Source organism: Anomaloglossus baeobatrachus, chromosome 2 (genome assembly GCF_048569485.1).
Source record: "Anomaloglossus baeobatrachus isolate aAnoBae1 chromosome 2, aAnoBae1.hap1, whole genome shotgun sequence".
NCBI classification, from domain to species: domain Eukaryota; kingdom Metazoa; phylum Chordata; class Amphibia; order Anura; family Aromobatidae; genus Anomaloglossus; species Anomaloglossus baeobatrachus.
This window is the reverse complement of record NC_134354.1, coordinates 112,666,603-112,684,409: the sequence shown is the minus strand read 5'-3', so window position 1 is coordinate 112,684,409 and position 17,807 is coordinate 112,666,603. Positions and strand designations below refer to the sequence as shown.

The 17,807-nt window shown below is 44.9% G+C and overlaps 1 protein-coding gene across 1 annotated transcript in view; it reads right to left on the bottom strand.

Moving 5' to 3' along the window:
* SLC13A5 (solute carrier family 13 member 5) overlaps nucleotides 1–17,602 on the bottom strand; it is a 155,275-nt gene extending 137,673 nt beyond the window's left edge. Inside the window, exon 1 of the mRNA XM_075335275.1 lies at nucleotides 17,296–17,602. The gene's annotated coding sequence lies outside the window, so the exon portion shown is untranslated. The remainder of the gene's footprint in view (nucleotides 1–17,295) is intronic.
* Between the last annotated feature and the right edge of the window lie 205 nt (nucleotides 17,603–17,807).

Here is a 17,807-nt window from a genome sequence, read left to right as displayed (position 1 = left end):
CAGAAAATGTGCAATCCGCATTTAAACAAAATTTGACCGGTGCAAAAGTATGGGCACCCTTATCAATTTCTTGATTTGAACACTCCTAACTACTTTTCACTGACTTACTAAAGCACTAAATTGGTTTTGTAACCTCATTGAGCTTTGAACTTCATAGGCAGGTGTATCCAATCATGAGAAAAGGTATTTAAGGTGGCCACTTGCAAGTAGTTCTCCTATTTGAATCTCCTATGAAGAGTGGCATCATGGGCTCCTCAAAACAACTCTCAAATGATCTGAAAACAAAGATTATTCAACATAGTTGTTCAGGGGAAGGATCCAAAAAGTTGTCTCAGAGATTTAAACTGTCAGTTTCCACTGTGAGGAACATAGGAAATGGAAGAACACAGGTAAAGTTCTTGTTAAGCCCAGAAGTGGCAGGCAAAGAAAAATATCAGAAAGGCAGAGAAGAAGAATAGTGAGAACAATCCACAGACCACCTCCAAAGACCTGCAGCATCATCTTGCTGCAGAGGGTGTCAATGTGCATCGGTCAACAATACAGCACACTTTGCACAAGGAGAAGCTGTATGGGAGAGTGATGCCAAAGAAGCCGTTTCTGCAAGCACGCCACAAACAGAGTCGCCTGAGGTATGCAAAAGCACATTTGGACAAGCCAGTTACATTTTGGAAGAAGGTCCTGTGGACTGATGAAACAAAGATTGAGTTGTTTAGTCATACAAAAAGGCGTTATGCATGGAGGCAAAAAAACACGGCATTCCAAGAAAAACACTTGCTACCCACAGTACAATTTGGTGGAGGTTCCATCATGCTTTGGGGCTGTGTGGCCAATGCCGGGACCGGGAATCTTGTTAAAGTTGAGGGTCGGATGGATTCAACTCAGTATCAGCAGATTCTTGACAATAATGTGCAAGAATCAGTGACGAAGTTGAAGTTATGCAGGGGATGGATATTTCAGCAAGACAATGATCCGAAATACCGCTCCAAATCTACTCAGGCATTCATGTAGAGGAACAATTACAATGTTCTGGAATGGCTATCCCAGTACCCAGATCTGAATATCATTGAACATCTGTGGGATGATTTGAAGCGTGATGTCCATGCTCGGCGACCATCAAACTTAACTGAACTGGAATTGTTTTGTAAACAGGAATGGTCAAATATACCTTCATACAGGATCCAGGAACTCATTAAAAGCTACAGGAAGCGACTAGAGGCTGTGATTTTTGCAAAAGGAGGATCTACAAAATATTAATGTCACTTTTATGTTGAGGTGCCCATACTTTTGCACTGGTCAAATTTTGTTTAAATTCGGATTGCACATTTTCTGGTACAATAAACCTCATTTCAATCCAGAAATATTACTGAGTCCAACAGTTATTAGATATATGAAACTGAAATAGCTGTTGCAAAAACCCAAATTGTTATAAAGAAAAAAGGTTAACATTAATAGGGGTGCCCAAACGTTTTCATATGACTGTAATAACAGTGGTCCGAGTGTGATTCAATGCTTTGTCAGATTGCACTCAGACTGAAAATATGGTAGTGTGACTGAGCCTTAAAAATCATAGATATTTTTGTATCGATTCAATGTGCCAGTCATAGGATATCTAATGTGATGCCCTGGCGCCGCCAGGTGGTCACAGAGGAGCACTACACCCCACATAACACCATCCCACACCAGGTTCCATCAGCCACAAAATCCTAGCTACCCCCCCTCAGGGTAGGAAGGACACACCACTGGGCAGGACCAGGCGGATTGGGAAACTGTGCACAGGCGGGGTAACTGGACCCCAGTTAGAAGACGGTTGCAAGCCCCTTCTCTAATTAACCAGGCCGGGAGCAAGGTTCCAGACGTTGTTCCAGAAGTGTTAGCCCAGATAGAGCGAAACGGCAGCCCACCGCGGGGGATAGGGTATCCGCAAACACCCACTGATATCCCAAGGGTCAGCTTTCGCAGACACATCTCCCAACCAGAACATACCAGGAGCGGACTTCCCCGTTCCATACAGAGTCGTCCAGAATTGAGAAAACTACAGCGTGCCGGAGGAAGGGACATAGGTACACCAGCCGAGTGTGGGACCCGAGTACACCCGGACGCGGCAGCCGGCCACTGACACTTTGGTTTACCAAAGGACTTGTGTGCAATTATTCCACAGTGAGTACATCAACATTGCCCGGTCCGGCCCGGCCCGGCGCGCCACCTCCGGCCTACATCACTTCCCGTGTCCTGCACACTGAGCCCCGGGGCATCCACCCCTACCCACGGAGGGGTTAAATAACCAGCTGCCACTCAACTGCCCCTGGGTGCTTGCTAACAGCAGCGGTGGTACTCCATATTACCACACACCGTGGGTGGCATCACGAAGTATCCACAGCAATCCCCGTACATATACGCCCCCCTTTTATTTGAGTGTCCGCCCGACCCCCGGGTCCGGAAACCCCTTGAGCCACTGCGGATCCGGATCCGAGCAGCCCATCTGCTGACGTGGGGGCGGCACACTAGCATAGAAGCCATTGTCACACAGTGTCTGGCTCAAAACTCACCGAGTGTCAGGACTACATGACGCTGTTCACACAGCGGAGTCGGACACTCCACATGATGCTGTTTTTGAGTAGCACAGACAGGATTGGGCATTGACCAGCTGTGCTCTTGTTAGCAATCGGGCTTGCAGGAGTTAATTTCTGCTAGCCTGTGGATTGCTACTCGAGTCACATGTTGCAGTAGACCTATCACAGTCACCTCTGCCCTTTTTAAGATGGTGGAGCCGGGTCTCCAATGCCAATGATAGCTTTGTGTGATCCCGGTCCTCGTGCTTTGAGATCCAGTTGCCGGTGAACATCTGTGTGCTGTTTGGTGTGTTGTGGAAATATTCTTGTTTTCTGATTATTTACTCTCTTTCTTTAGTTTCCTCCTGATCTCGTATTGTCTATACCTCTCTGAGTGATTGCTGTGAGTTTTGGTTTTCTCCCATTTGTTTATTTCTATGGGATTAACCACTCCTGTCCCGGTCCTCTCTTGGGTGGAGGGAGAGGGCCATTAGACCAGGGTTTTCCAGGAGCTAGGGTAAGGAAGGTGGCCCAAACATTGTCACCTTCAGATGTACTTTTGGAGTCAGGGTCAGCTAGGGTTCCCAAGTTGAGGCTCTCCTTTCCCTAGTGATCCCATCACATTCCGTGATAGCCATATGCAAATCAGCCTGGATGTGCATTGGGGGGGTGTCAGTGCAATTGGAAAAAGCAAACCAAGAACATTGCCATGCCTCCAGTGCACATCCCGTCTAATTCGCTTATGACTTTTATGCTTGATTTCTCATGACTTTGGATCTGTACAAGAATGTATTACTTTTATTAGGAGGAAAGCTTTTACACAGACATGCCACTAATTTTATGCCTAGAAATTTGCTCATCGGACCTATGAGCACATTTCTAGGCATAAAAATAGTGGCATGTCTGTGTAAAAGCTTGCCTCCCAATAAAAGTAATACATTCTTCTACAGATAAGGATGGTCTTTTTGCAGTTACATTGCATTATCTTGTGGACATTCTATTCTAATTTATGCATAAAAATACCAAAGGTATTATATATTTCCATTCTACATGGAAATGGTAACATTATTTAATACAAAGTAAATAAAAAGCACTCCTGCAATTTGATGATACAAAAGATTAGGTCAGGAGCAGGAAATAAAAGCTGAACCTGTTCTTCAGCTACAGATGCCAGCTCCACCAACATTACATCTCAGGTACAATAGAATAGATGTTAAGCCTTCTATATATTGCAGCATGTGAATCACATCTGTTGCGTTTCTTAAGGTGACTGTACATGGACATTGATGTGTTCTGAATGGGGAGAGGGAAGTAAGTAAGAATGTCTCTGACAGCAGTTTATCTCATTCAAATTGGTTATTTGTGTCCCCCCTCCACAATGTCATTGTGACGCCCTGGCAAAACCAGGTTGTCACAAAGACTGCACAAATCTTCCAGGTGCAGGACTCCATCCTCCTTGGAATACCAACACAAACCCACACCCAGGTACATAACATCAGCCAGCAAAGCCTAGTCACCCCCATGACAATAGGGACACACCAGTGGATGGGACCAGGCGGATGGGAGCGCCCAACTAGGGGTCCTGAGGTGTTCTAGGAGGGAACAAGTGGAGTCAAGTGCGGAGAGAGGAAGTGAGAGGAGTGTGGAGTGACAGCGGACTCAGGGGTTGGGGCCCCTGGACTACCGGACTACTGACTAGGTGGCAGTCGGCAGACAGGGCCACAGGCGACGGAGATACGGTCGCGGGAGACCTTAAGTGGACCGGGGCAGGGTTGTAGCCCGCTGGTGCCGACAGTGGGAATCCGGTCCAGAGGCCGTGCACAGTCGGGGTTCCTGGACCCTAGGGCGAGGAAGGTTTCAAGCCCCTTGTCAATTAGCCAGCCGGGGACAAGATTCCACATCTTGTCCCACCAGCAAGCCCAGAGAGTGAAACGGAAGCTCAACGCCGGGGATAGGGTGTCCGCCAGAGCCCACAGAGACCCCACGGGTCAGATTTTGCGGGCCACAGCTCCCAACATACAAAGTTACCGGGAATGGACTTCCCCATTTCAAGCGGAGTTGTCCTGTTGAAGACACAAACACTGAGTGCAGGAGGAAAGGACCCTTGTTTGCTGTATCAGGGTGTGGGACCCGAATACACCCGCCGGAGGTTACCGGTCACTGGCAATTTGGTTTACCACTTGACTCTGTGTGAACTTCTTTGGAACTGTGAGTATACCATTCTTGTCCGGTCCAGCCCTGCATGACACTCTCCACAGCATTCCCTCCCGTACACCTGGGCCCCGGGACAACACCTCCCCTACCCGTGGAGGGGATACTATCCTGCTGCCTTACTCCATCAGCCTCGGGCGTCCCATATCCAGGCAGCGGCGGTGCTACCAACCCTCACCGCAACCAACAGGTGGCGTCACTAACAAACTTTTCCCCTGTAATACACCCTTTCTACGGTTGTGAGGACGGCCGGCCGCACGAGCCCAAGTCCGGCTACCACTCGAGCCACAGTAACGAACCCGGATCCGTATCTGCAGTGGTCTGGCCCCCGTCCGCAACATCATCAGTTGAGGAAAACTCACGAGGCTCACGTAAACATTAGACAGTTGCCTAGTCTCATCGGATTTTGATGGGTTTTGCCGACTTTAATGCGCATGTTGGCATTTACAAGGTATCACACTCTCTCTACCTGATAAGGGCTAGGACTCCTCACATGACTTTAGGGCAACTTAAATGCTTTAAGATATCAATTTGTTGTTAGCAGGTTTATCCACAATCAGCTCAACATCATTCATCAAATGTTCAAATGAATTGAGACTAAGGGACTATGGAAAATATTGCTGTAAGCTAAAATTGCAGCACTAAGGGAGATTGTGTGTAATGTGACTGCTATATGAATAAGACTGTCTTGGGGATAGTGTCCTAGTTGATCAGATGGATTACATATTTCATTTTTGCATCTGCTCTGAAAAATTAAGATATCATAGGTCGTGAATACATGGGACATAATATTGATTTACAGCAGGTGGCGCTCTGGAGTGACATGCTCATATGGGTCTGGGAGCTTGATAAGAATCGAAGCATTTCCAAGACTCTCAGAAAAAAGGTGTCATGGGTGTGTCACAGTCCTGTGGTGTCTGGCAATAGAAGGTCACAGCATTTAGCTGCGCAAAATGCTTCCTGACTCTCTATTACTCCTGTGGTTTGTATTCAGTGTAATAGGTATCACCTCTGCTGGGTTTTCATCCTTTTCCCTTTAGGACCCAGAGGAGCTCCTCTTCCTTTCAGCTGCAAATCATCTGTATTTAAATACTCTCATTTTCCTTGGGCTTGGGCTAGTGATATTAAGCTCCTTGACAAGCTCTGGATGCAAGCAGTCAGATTTGCACTCATCTGTAGGATCGTTGCTGCTCTTTGCTGAACTTCTTCCTGATACATCTGGAGATAAGTTGTTCATGCACTTTCCCCATGTGTGTGCTCCCTGTGTCTTCTTTAATGTTTAGTGGGGTTGATAAAGAGCTCATCTCACCCATTCTCTATCTAGGGCCCAGCTCTAGGATCATCCGGGTCTTCGCATAGGTGCGTAGCAACTGCTTTTGCCGCCTGGGACGGTCGTAAAACTTGCCGCCCCCTTCCATTGGCCGTCGATAATCCAGAAACCTTCAAAACTTCGGAAAGCCATCAAAATATTTATTTTTCATGGAATTACACTCAAATTTGGATTTCTTTGTGCGGCACGAACCCAGCTCGCTAGCACGTGCAGCCAATCATAGAGAGGAGGCTGGCAACGTCGTGGGGCTGCATTGGATGTGGCTAACCTCATTACTATGAATGGAATTTAAAGATGTTCAGGAATGCAGCTGCGGATGTCCCTTTTCTATAAGCTAATATGTAAATTATATGCAGCCCAAGGTCAAGCGGGGGCGGCAAATCTTCCTTAGCCTTTTATTACTTTGCTCTTTACTTCTTCTATGTTTTTCTATTTTTCATTTTTTACCCCCAAAATGCCGCCCCCCCTTGACACGTGCCCCCCCCCTTTGCTACGCCACTGTGCAGAGCCTATCTAGGCTGGTGAGGGACCCCAGGAGCCACAGGTAGGTTTGGTCAGGGGTGACCATCTCCCGCTTCCCTAGATTCAGGGTTTCCTTTCCCTTTCACTGTTTGCTTGGTTCTCCCCCATACATAGTGTGACAAGAGGATGGTCTTTAAAGTCACAGTCTTGACACATGGCAGACTAAATACCATTTAAAAAAAAAAATGTGTGAACAGGTGCATAACTGAACATGACATAAAATACAAAAAAAGACAGTTTGCACTCTGATAATGCTAAAGTATGGAAACCATGAATGTGTGAACATGGACCTGCATCACTGGTAAGGAAAATCTAAGAAAAATGAGATATTTAGCATATATAAATGGCCATTTGTATATCTGCCCAGTTGCCACGTCACGGCATATCTCATAACTAGGTACCTACACTATGCTGAAGCCTCTCTCTGGGTTAAATACCTCCTGTGTATGGGTAAGTAGGAACCTGCTATATAGGATAAGATTACCTGTGGCAAGTGGGGGAGGGGTGCACGGTCAGAAGGTATGGCCCTCTTAATATAGACAGACTGGCGGCACTCACCAAACTAACCTTGAACAGGTGCAAAACTGAACATGACATAAAATACAAAAAAAGTCATGTTCAGTTTTGCACCTGTTCACAGGTTAGTTTGGTGAGTGCAGTCAGTCTTTCTGTCTATATTAAAAGGGTCATACCTTCTGACCGTGCACCCCTCCCCCACTTGCCACAGGTAATCTTATCCTATATAGCAGGTTCCTACTTGCCCATACACAGGAGGTTTTTAACCCAGAGAGAGGCTTCAGCATAGTGTAGGTACCCAGTTACGAGATATGCCGTGACGTGGCAACTGGGCAGATATACAAATGGCCATTTTTTTATGCTAAATATCTCATTTTTCTTAGATTTTCCTTAGCAGTAATGCAGGTCCATGTTCACACATTCATAGTTTCCATACTTTAGCATTATCAGAGTGCAAACTGTCTTTTTTTGTATTTTAAAAACCATTTAAAGTCAGAAAATACACCACAGGTTAAAGCGGTCATACACTTAGATGCCTGTTCGCATAATCCTATCAAAACCTTCATAACCATGCACCTTCAGTTCAGTATAACCTGCATGTGTTTACAGTGGGTTAAGGGAAGTAGAATTATAGAATGGTAGACTTACAAGGGTCTTTCTGGGTCATATGGTCCAACCCCCTGCTCAAAGCAAGATTCACTAAATCATCCCACACAGATGTCTCTCCAATCTCTTTTTGAAGACTTCCATTAAAGGGGAACTCACCACTTCTCATGGCAGCCTGTTCCACTTGTTGATCACCATCATTGTCAAAAAGTTTTATTCTAATATCTAATCTGTGTCTCCTCCTAATCAGTTTCAAACCATTGCTTCTAGTCTTTCCTTGTGCAAATGAGAAGAGGGCTAATTCCTCTACAGTGTGACAGCCTTTCAGATATTTTTAAAAAGCTATTAAAGGTGTTGTGCACTACTTGGAAAACCTCTTCTCATTCCCCTTGTTCGCTCCTGCAAAAATAAAAAAGCCTATACTCACCTCCCATGCAGCCGCGGTTCTAGCGATGTCCAAGGCCACGTTCCCGGGTCCCTTTATGACATTATGACACACAAGCCCCGTGACCAAACAGCGCCCAGTGTCTGTCTCCCCGCATTTGGAGATTTGAGCAGAATGTGAGTGTGCCGCCCCCGCGCCAGCAGCCGGCGCTGCTCGGATCCGGGCCTTCAGGGGTGGTGGCTCGAGGGTCTCCGGACCCGGGGGTCTCGCGGACATGCCGAATAAATGGGGGGATGTATATGTACGGGCTGGGCCGTATTAAGTTCGTGATGCCTCTCAAGGTGTGTGGTGAGGTGGGACACCACCGCTGCTGTTACGGGGCACCCAGGGGAGATGTTGTGCAGCAAGTTGTTAACCCCTCCGTGGGCAGGGATGGTGACCCCGGGACCCAGTTGGTGCGTGCAGGGGATGGCGACCACAGGGGATGCTGGTGTACTCACAGTTAGTAAACTACACAAGTCTCTGGTAAACCAAGGTGATGGTGGTCGATGCCGCGGCCGGTTGCGTTCTGGTCCCCCACCCGGCTGGTGGTCTCTATCTTTTTCTTGCACTGCTGTATTTAAGATGGACTTTCCTAGTGTGAAACTCAGGAGTCCGCTCCCGGCTGGATGTGGCCTAAGGAGCCGCAGACGCTGGCCCGTGGGAACTATGGGCCCTGGCTGTGACCTCTTATCCCTAATCGGTGGGCTGTTGTCTTCAATGAGGGACTTTGGGTGGGACAGGACCTCTAGTCCTGGCCTTAATCGGTTAATTAACCAGCTCCAGTTGGTTCTGGTCCTGGCTTCAGGGTCTGAGTACCCCCCTTTGTGCTACGTTTTCCTGGTCGGTTCCCCGTGTTGGTACCGGCGGGCTACAACCCTGGCCCAGTCCACCTCGGTTCCACCGAGCCGTCTTCCCATCTCCTGCCGACTGAGACCACCTTCTGCCGCCTAGCTAGTGGCACCTAGGGCTCCTACCCTGGTACCGTTCAACTTGGACTTCACTGCTGCAGCTACCCCTAGCTCCAGCTCACACTCCTCTCCAAACTGAACCTCAGACCAAAACTGACTTTTTTTCCCGCCCCGGGCTGTCTGGACCCCTGGGTGGGTGTCTTCTAACCGCCTGGTCACACCCACTGGTGTGTCTATTTTTCCCTACGGGGGGGTGACTAGGATTTTCTGGTTGACTGTGTGTTTCCTAATGAGGGAAGGTGTTATGCAGGGGCCTAACTGTGACTACCTGGTTTGCCAGGGCATCACACGAGCACAGGATGTGAGCACCTCACTGACTTTCTGCCCAAACGTCCAAAGGCGGGTAGAGGAAAGTTGGTGCTGATTGGTCTTGGGGGCTCACGTGTCATAACAATGTCACGTGAGCCCTGGGAACCTGGCTTTAGTTATCGCTGGAACCGCAGCCGCACTGGAGGTGAATATAGGCTTATATATTTTTACAAGGGGGAACAAGGAGAATGAGCACGGGCTATCCAAGTACTTGATACCCCCTTTAAGTTTGTTTCCAGTCTTTTTTTTTGCAAGTTTAAGATTCCCAAATTCTATAACCGTTCCTCATAGGACATGGTTTGTAGACCGGTCACCATTCTGGTTGCTCTTCTCTGAACTTGCTCCAGTTTGTTGATGTATTTATTAAAATGTGGTGCCCAGACGTGGACACAATATTCCAGATGAGGTCTGACCATAGAAGAGTATAGCCACCATACACATAAGATTGCAATGTTCATCTGACTTTGCCTTAATGTGGTATAGGTCATAAGGTCATATTTAAGGTGGTGGTACACATTGGATGACTGTTAGGCACGACTGACAGCCATCTCAACCGACTCTCCCATACACAGGAGTATTCGCTTGGGTGAGTGATCCTGTGTTCTCTATGAAATAGGTCTATCTCCAAGATAACACTGTGATTGACAATCCGAAATCAGACATGCACAATCAACATCTCTCTTGTGCATCAGTCGTCTAGGACCCACACAAACATTAGACCATCGGCCGAACGTGTTGATACCGGTGCATTCAGAAGATTTTAGTCTAATGTGTATGAGAGCCGTAAGTCAGCAATAAGACACTGTGAGGTAGCACGGTCGGCTGCGCAGCAGAAGACACGGGATCCAGGCATTAAGGTTCACAGCACACGGTTTTAATCCAAACAAAAGTCCACAACAATATACATGTGCCTCTCCAGCAGAAAACTCAGGGAGTTCTGTTCACTCCCCCACACCCGGCACACCTGCCCTTGTTCCTGATTCCATTTAACCCTTCCTTCAGCCTGTAGGGAAACAGCATTAACCCTAGAGTGGATTTACTTTCTATCATGGAGTGAGCACAACCGGGGCGAGACATACCGGCCGTCATAGATAACCCCGGTCACAGTCTCACAACACTAAGGCGGGCTTTACACGCTGCAACATCGCTAGCAATTGCTAGCGATGTCAAGCGCGATAGCACCCGCCCCCGTCGCACATGCGATATGTGGTGATTGCTGCCGTAGCGAACATTATCACTACGGCAGCTTCACACGCACATACCTGGTCGGCGACGTCGCTAAGCAGCCGGCCAATAGAAGCGGATGGGCGGAGATGAGCGGGACATAACATCCCGCCCCCCTCCTTCCTTCCGCATTGTCGGTGGAGGCAGGTAAGGCGATGTTTGTTGTTCCTGCGGTGTCACACACAGCGATGTGTGGTGCTGCAGGAACGACAAACAACATCGTACCAGCAGCAGCGACATTATGAAAAGGAGCGACGTGTCACCGCTCAACGATTTTTGACGTTTTTGCGATCGGTGATCGTCGCTCCTAGGGTTTACACGTTGCGATATCGCTAACTGCGTCAGATGTGCGTCACTAACGACGTGACCACGACGATATATCGTTACCGATGTCGCAACATGTAAAGCCCGCCTAAGAAACAAATGCTAAGAAGCAAATAAGTGTTTAAGGCCTTCAAAGAATACCTCAATTTTGTGAACAACTTCATCTCATACCTATAGTAGTTATCATAGGAAACATTTATATTTCACTTTGTAACCAGACGTTATTTAATAATCTATTTGTCTATAGAAAATATTGATTTCAACATCTGAATTCGGCTTGTACGAGCATTGCCTTTATATCGTGAATGTCATTACAAAAGGTGGCGGATTACTTCCTAAGCTAAACATTTATTGTGTTATGTCTCCAAGGAAAAAAAACTGAGCGAAACGTCGATCATTGTGCTTATTTGCCTATGAGATCTGCTATTGAAATATGTTGGCATGTACAGGCTAGTATTGATATTAGTTTTTTCAAAGTATCTTTTAACCCCTTCACCCCCAAACAGGGTTGCCAACTTGATGTTTTACTTTTTCTGGACTGCTTTTCAAAACAAGCCAAGTTTCTTTTACGGTCAAATTAAAAAACCATAATAAATCATTATGATTATAAGTGATCCATGTCTATAGCCCATAATTGTGATATGAAGACATCAGCTGTAGTCACTTTATACAGAAGAACAATGATAATTACAGCCACAATAATTTGTACAAGTTTCTTCAGCTTCAAAAAAAATCACGGACGTCTTAATTTTTTTTTTATTATTTTTTAAAGTGTCCTATTTTCACGGACTCTCCTGGAATATCTGGATGGTTGACAACCCAACCCACAAGCCTTTTTTCACCTTCCTGACCAGACAAAATTTTACAATACTGACCAGTGTCACTTTATAAGGTAATAACTGTGGAGCTTCAATATTTCCCAGAGATTCTAACACTATTTCTTTGTTACATTGTCCTTAAAAAAGTGACAAAAAAAAAATTGGACTTTGATTTTTTTTATGACTTTAAATCAGATAGTTATATAACACAAAATAGTTAATAAATAACATTTGTCACATGTCTTCTTTACATCAGCGCCATTTTTAAAACATAATTTTTTTTGTTAGAAGGGTTATAAGTTTATCAGCAATTTCTCATTTTTCCAGCAAAATTTGCAAAAACAATTTCTTGTAGGGACCACATCACATTTGAATTGACAACATTTTAAAAACTGCACCAATCAAAAGTGCTGAAAAATCTCATTAAGGCCTGCAACACACATCCGTGCCGCCGGTACGTGTTTGTCATTTTTTACACGTACCGGCGGCACGGAGACACGTTAAGCAATGCTACCCTATTGTAGCAGGCACACATGTAAAACCATACGGAACGTGTGTCCGTGTGCGTTTGTACGCGTGTGCGGTTTTCAAAGCGCTGACATGTCAGTGTTTTCTCCCGCAGCACGGGTGTCACATGGCCCGCACCGGTACCACACGGGTGTAGTGTGGCTGCTGTCCCGTGTGACACGCGCCGGAGAAAACAAACGTGTCAGTGAAAAAAAAACAAAACATTAACTCATCTTCTCCAGCCCTTCTCTCTCTGCCGCTGCTGCCCCTTGCTGCCGACCGCTGCTCATTATTCTCATTTAATATTCACTTCACTGCCTGGCAGCAGCAGCAGCGGGGAGACGGGAGGGCTGGAGACCAAGGATCAGCACCACGGACAGCAGCGCGGACCACGTGAGTATGCAAATTACCGGTTCTACGTGTGCTATCGCGGATAGCCCACGTAGAACACACGTGGCCCGCACGTACCAGAGACACGTACTTACCTGCACGCAACACGCAGGGGAAATACGTGTCTCTCGGCACGTGCGTGAATTTCAGGTGAGTGTGGCAGAGGCCTATTGAAGTTTATTAACCCATTAGGTGCTTCACACTAATTAGAGCAATGTGAAAGGAAAAATGAAAATTTTACTTTTTCCCACAAAATTTTAACCCAACCCCACTTTCACAAGGATAATGAGAAAGTGGCCCATACAATTTTTTGTGCAATTTTTCATAAGCACAGGGATAATCCATATGTGGTGGAAAGCTACTGTTTGGGCACACTGCAGAGCTCAGAAGAAAAGGAGTGCTCTTTGAATTATGATTGTTTGGAATAGATACTGGATGCCATGTTGTGTTAGCAGAGCCCCTGATGTGCCTAAACAGTGGAAACACCCCACAAGTGACCTCATTTTGAAAACTACTCCCATCAAGGAATTTATCTAGAGTTGTGGTGAGCACATTGAACCCCCAGATGCTTCACAGAATTTTATAATGTTAAACAGTAAAAATGAAAAAAATATATATTCACTACAAAAATGTTGATTTAAAGCCAAATTGTTTCATTTTTACAAAGGTAACAATTAGTAATGAATGAGCGTTCTCACCACTTCTCGTTACTCAATTGAGCCTCGAGCATCTGAGTTTGAAAATGCTTGAGTTTCCCATTGACTTCCATTATACTGGGTCTTCGAGTCATATCGGCGCGACCCAGTGCTCAATCAAATAACAAGCAGTGCAAGCAAGCTTGCTCATCACTAGTAGCAATAGAAAATGGACCAAATAATTTAGTGTGCAATGTCTCCTGAATACAATGATACTCCATATGTGGTAGAAAACTACTTTTTGGGCACACAGCAGGGCTCAGAAGGGAAAGAGCACTATTCGAATTTTGGAGCGCCATTTTGGCTTAAATAGATTGCTGATGCAATGTCACATTTGAAGATCCCCTGACATGTCAAAACAGTAGAAATTCCCCACAAGTCAACCTATTTTGAAAATTACACCTCTCAAGGCATTCATCTTGGGGTATAGTGAACAATTTTTAACCCTCAGGGATTCACATAATTGTATAACTTTGGGCTGCTTTGGTCCCAAAGTTTTCATTTTCAAAAAGGTTAATAGGAGAAAATAGATCATACAATTTGTTCACATTTAGTCAGAATAGCTTTATTACTATTTTTTACGCCATTCACCGTGCGTTATAAGTGATTAGGAAGCTTTATTTCTCAGATAAGTACATTTACAGCAATATCAGATTGATATCATTTTTTTAGGCTTGGCTAATATCACACTTGAAAAATGCTTTTTTAGAAAGTAAAGGTTTTTTTTTTCTCCTGATATAGTCATGTGAGGGTTTGCTTCTTCCGGGATGAGTTGGAGTTTTTATTCGTATTACTTTGGGCCATATATTTTTGATTGCTTTCTTTTCCACTTTTTGTGAGGCAGAATCAATAAGAAACAGCAATTCAGGAATTGTTTTTGTTTTGTTTGTTTATTTTTTATGGCATTCAAAGTGTCATAAAAGGGATAATACAGCTTTTGTTCTTCGGGTTAATACGATTGCAGTGATACCACATTTATATTGTTTTTTTATGTTTTGTCGCTATCACAACATAAAAACAATTTTATAGAAAAAAAAATTGTTTTGCATTGCCGTATTCTTAGAGCTATAGTTTTTTATTTTTTCGCTGAAGGAGTTGTAGAGCAGCTTATTTTGTGCAGGACCATATGACATTTTGAGTTAAACAATTTTTACTTTCATATGACTTTTTGATCGTGTTTAATTCCACTTTTTGTCAACTCTATGATGAAATGACATCGTTTTTGCTACTTTTTCTTTTTACGGTACTCACTAAAGGGGTTAACTAGTATGACAGTTTTATAGATCAGATTGTATTGGATGCAGCAACACCAAATGTGTGTACTTCTTTGTTTATTTTTGTTTTTACATAAATATACGTATTTACAGGTAAATATTTCTTTATTTTTTATTGTTCATTTTCAGATTTTTTAAAAATATTTTTACCATTTTTTTTTTACTTTTTTACCTACTCCCTATATGGGACATTACATTTTATTACTCTGATTTTGTTATAATATATTGCAATGCACCAGCATTGTAATACATCAGTGTGACACTGACAGAAGCCTCTTAGATCATGCTCCTGACATGGTCTTACAGGTTTGCCATAGCTGGCTGACCCAGAGGGCGTCATGATGACCTCAGTTTGACATGGCAACGATCGGGCCCCTGTGGTCACAGCACTGAGGGTTCTGGTAGGGTGAAAGAGGGAGCACACTCCTTCTCCTAGAATCCTAAATCCTGTAATCACTATTGATCACGGTATTTAGTGGATTAAACAGCCAGTGGTGGCGTGGGAACCGCCCCTTGCTGTGACAGCTGTGGCTCGGCTATAACGTACACCAAGTTCCTGGCAGCGATCGTGCATTTAAGTCAATTTGTGGGATCACTTTCCCGACCATGACATATATGTACGTCAAATGTCATGAAGGGATTAACGAAGGATATAAATAAAACTGTTCCAATGTACAATTATTAGACACAAGAACTGGATATAATCGTTATTTAGTTTTCTTAATTCAAACTCAACTCTAAAGGTAGTGTCACACATAACAAGATCGCTAGCGAAATCGCAGCTGAGTCACCGTTTTGGTGATGCAGTAGCGATCCCGTTAGCGATCTCGTTATGTGTGACATCTACCAGCGATCAGGCCCCTGCTGTTAGATCGCTAGTCGTTGCAGAATGGTCCAGGTCATTTTCTTCAAAGGCGACGTCCTGCTGGGCAGGACACATCGCTGTGTTTGACACTGTGTGACAGGGTCACAGTGACTGCTGAGATCGTTATACAGGTTGCTACTGCGACCTGTATTGTTCCTGCATAGTAGGTAAGGTCTGACTGTGTGACATCTCACCTGCACCTCCCAGCGACTTACCTGCGATCCCTATCAGGTCGCATCGTTTTCGGGATCGCTGGTAAGTCGTTGTGTGTGACTGGGCCTTAACTTTTCAGTGTTTCAGATGAGTCCACATTACACTAGGGTTATCTGTCTGTACACCTTAAGCTGGGTTCACACTAAACGACAGCGACAACGACGTCGCTGTTACGTCACCATTTTCGGTGACGTAACAGCGACCTTGTAAGTCGCTGTTATGATCGCTGCTTAGCTGTCAAACACAGCAGAAGCAGCGATCATAACGTCGCTGTGCTACATGTGCAGAGAGCAGGGAGCCGCGCTTAGCGCTGGCTCCTTGCTCTCCTGCAGCACACATCGGGTTAATTAACCCGATGTGTGCTGCAGCTACATGTCACAGTTCAGAGAGCAGGGAGCCGCGCGCACTGCTTAGCGCTGGCTCCTTGCTCTCCTTGCTACAGTATACATCGGGTTAATTACCCGATGCATACTGCAGCCACATGTCACAGTGCAGGAGCCGGCACTGGCAGCAAGAGCGGAGGCTGGTAACCAGCGTAAACATCGGGTAACCAGGGAAAGGTCTTCCCTTGGTTACCCGATGTTTACGCTGGTTACAGCTTACCGCAGCTGCCAGTGCCGGCTCCTGATCGCTTCATTTCGTCGCTCTCTCGCTGTCACACACAGCGATGTGTGTGTCACAGCGGGAGAGTGACGACCAAAAAATGAAGCTGGACATTCAGCAACGACCGGCGACCTCACAGCAGGGGCCAGGTCGTTGCTGGATGTCACACACAGCGACAGCGACGGGACGTCGCTGCAACGTCACAGAAAATGGTGACGTAGCAGCGACGTCGTTGTCGTTGTCGCTGTGTGTGACACCAGCTTTAGATAAGACTGTATGATATGAGCTGTAAGAAATAACAAACTCATCCTGATAAATGGATAAACTGGACTCTTCTTTGCCTGCATGTGTGAAAGGAACAGTAGCTTTCCGACCTTTTATCAGTGTTACCATAGCTCCAAACAAGCTTCAAAGATTTTTTTTTCTAACCCTGCCTGATGAAGGGACCCCTATAATATAATTATATATATTATATAATTTACCTGGTTAGCCAATATAGGTATCACTCCTAGAATACTCCTGTATTTTTTTGGGCATCTAAGTATTTACATAGCTCCAAAGTATGATATCTTTTATTTTTTTTTTAACATTTGCAAAGTTTCTAATGCTATCATTTATACATAGTCCTAAATTGTAAACCCTGGTGTGATAAAATGTATTTTCGTTGGTTTTTACAGGATGGCATGTAAGCCTATTGATGGAATCATCTTTGATCTATAACTCATCCATCTGCACAATAGAAACAAGTTGCAAGACAAATTCAGCTCTGGAACATTATCAATATCTTAAGAAAATGCTATGAACGCTGATGGGAACGTAACCCAAAAAATTCTGGGATTAGTAGTTACATGATACAAATCTGTATAGGCTGTTTGCATTACATATAATAGATCATCTATGAAACACCTTCGCTATGAACTTTTATCATCCCGTACATTACTCACCTTTATGAAAAGTAGTGTAGAGATCTCGTACATGTCTCCGATAGTTGGAGAAGGGGTCTTTTTCTTACATTGCCTTTTGTCCTGGATGTGTACTTGGTCAGATTCTTAATGCCTTCCCCCTAACACATTTCCGAGAAAGGCCCCAGACATTTGGTTGCTTTGTTGAGTTCCTCTTCATTCCCTTGGACATGAAAGCTCTTATTATGAACTGATTTCAATGGTGTCAAGGAAATCTAACAGGGTGGAATGTGATTCAAAATTTCTATCCTGTTGTAAAGCAACACAAACCTCACATAGAGTTAAGTAGTGTGAGTACAGCAATGCTTGTAGAGCAGCACATCTCTACGTGCCTTGGCACTCAAGTGAGGGAAAGAACGCCCTGCAGAGACTGGACTGTCCTCCTTACACAACATGTTCTCTTTTCTATTCAGCAGAAAAGTTTAATAATGTTAAGTAATTGTTTCAGGATGTTAAAAACCAGGACAAAAGTCATCAACCCCTTAATGATGCTA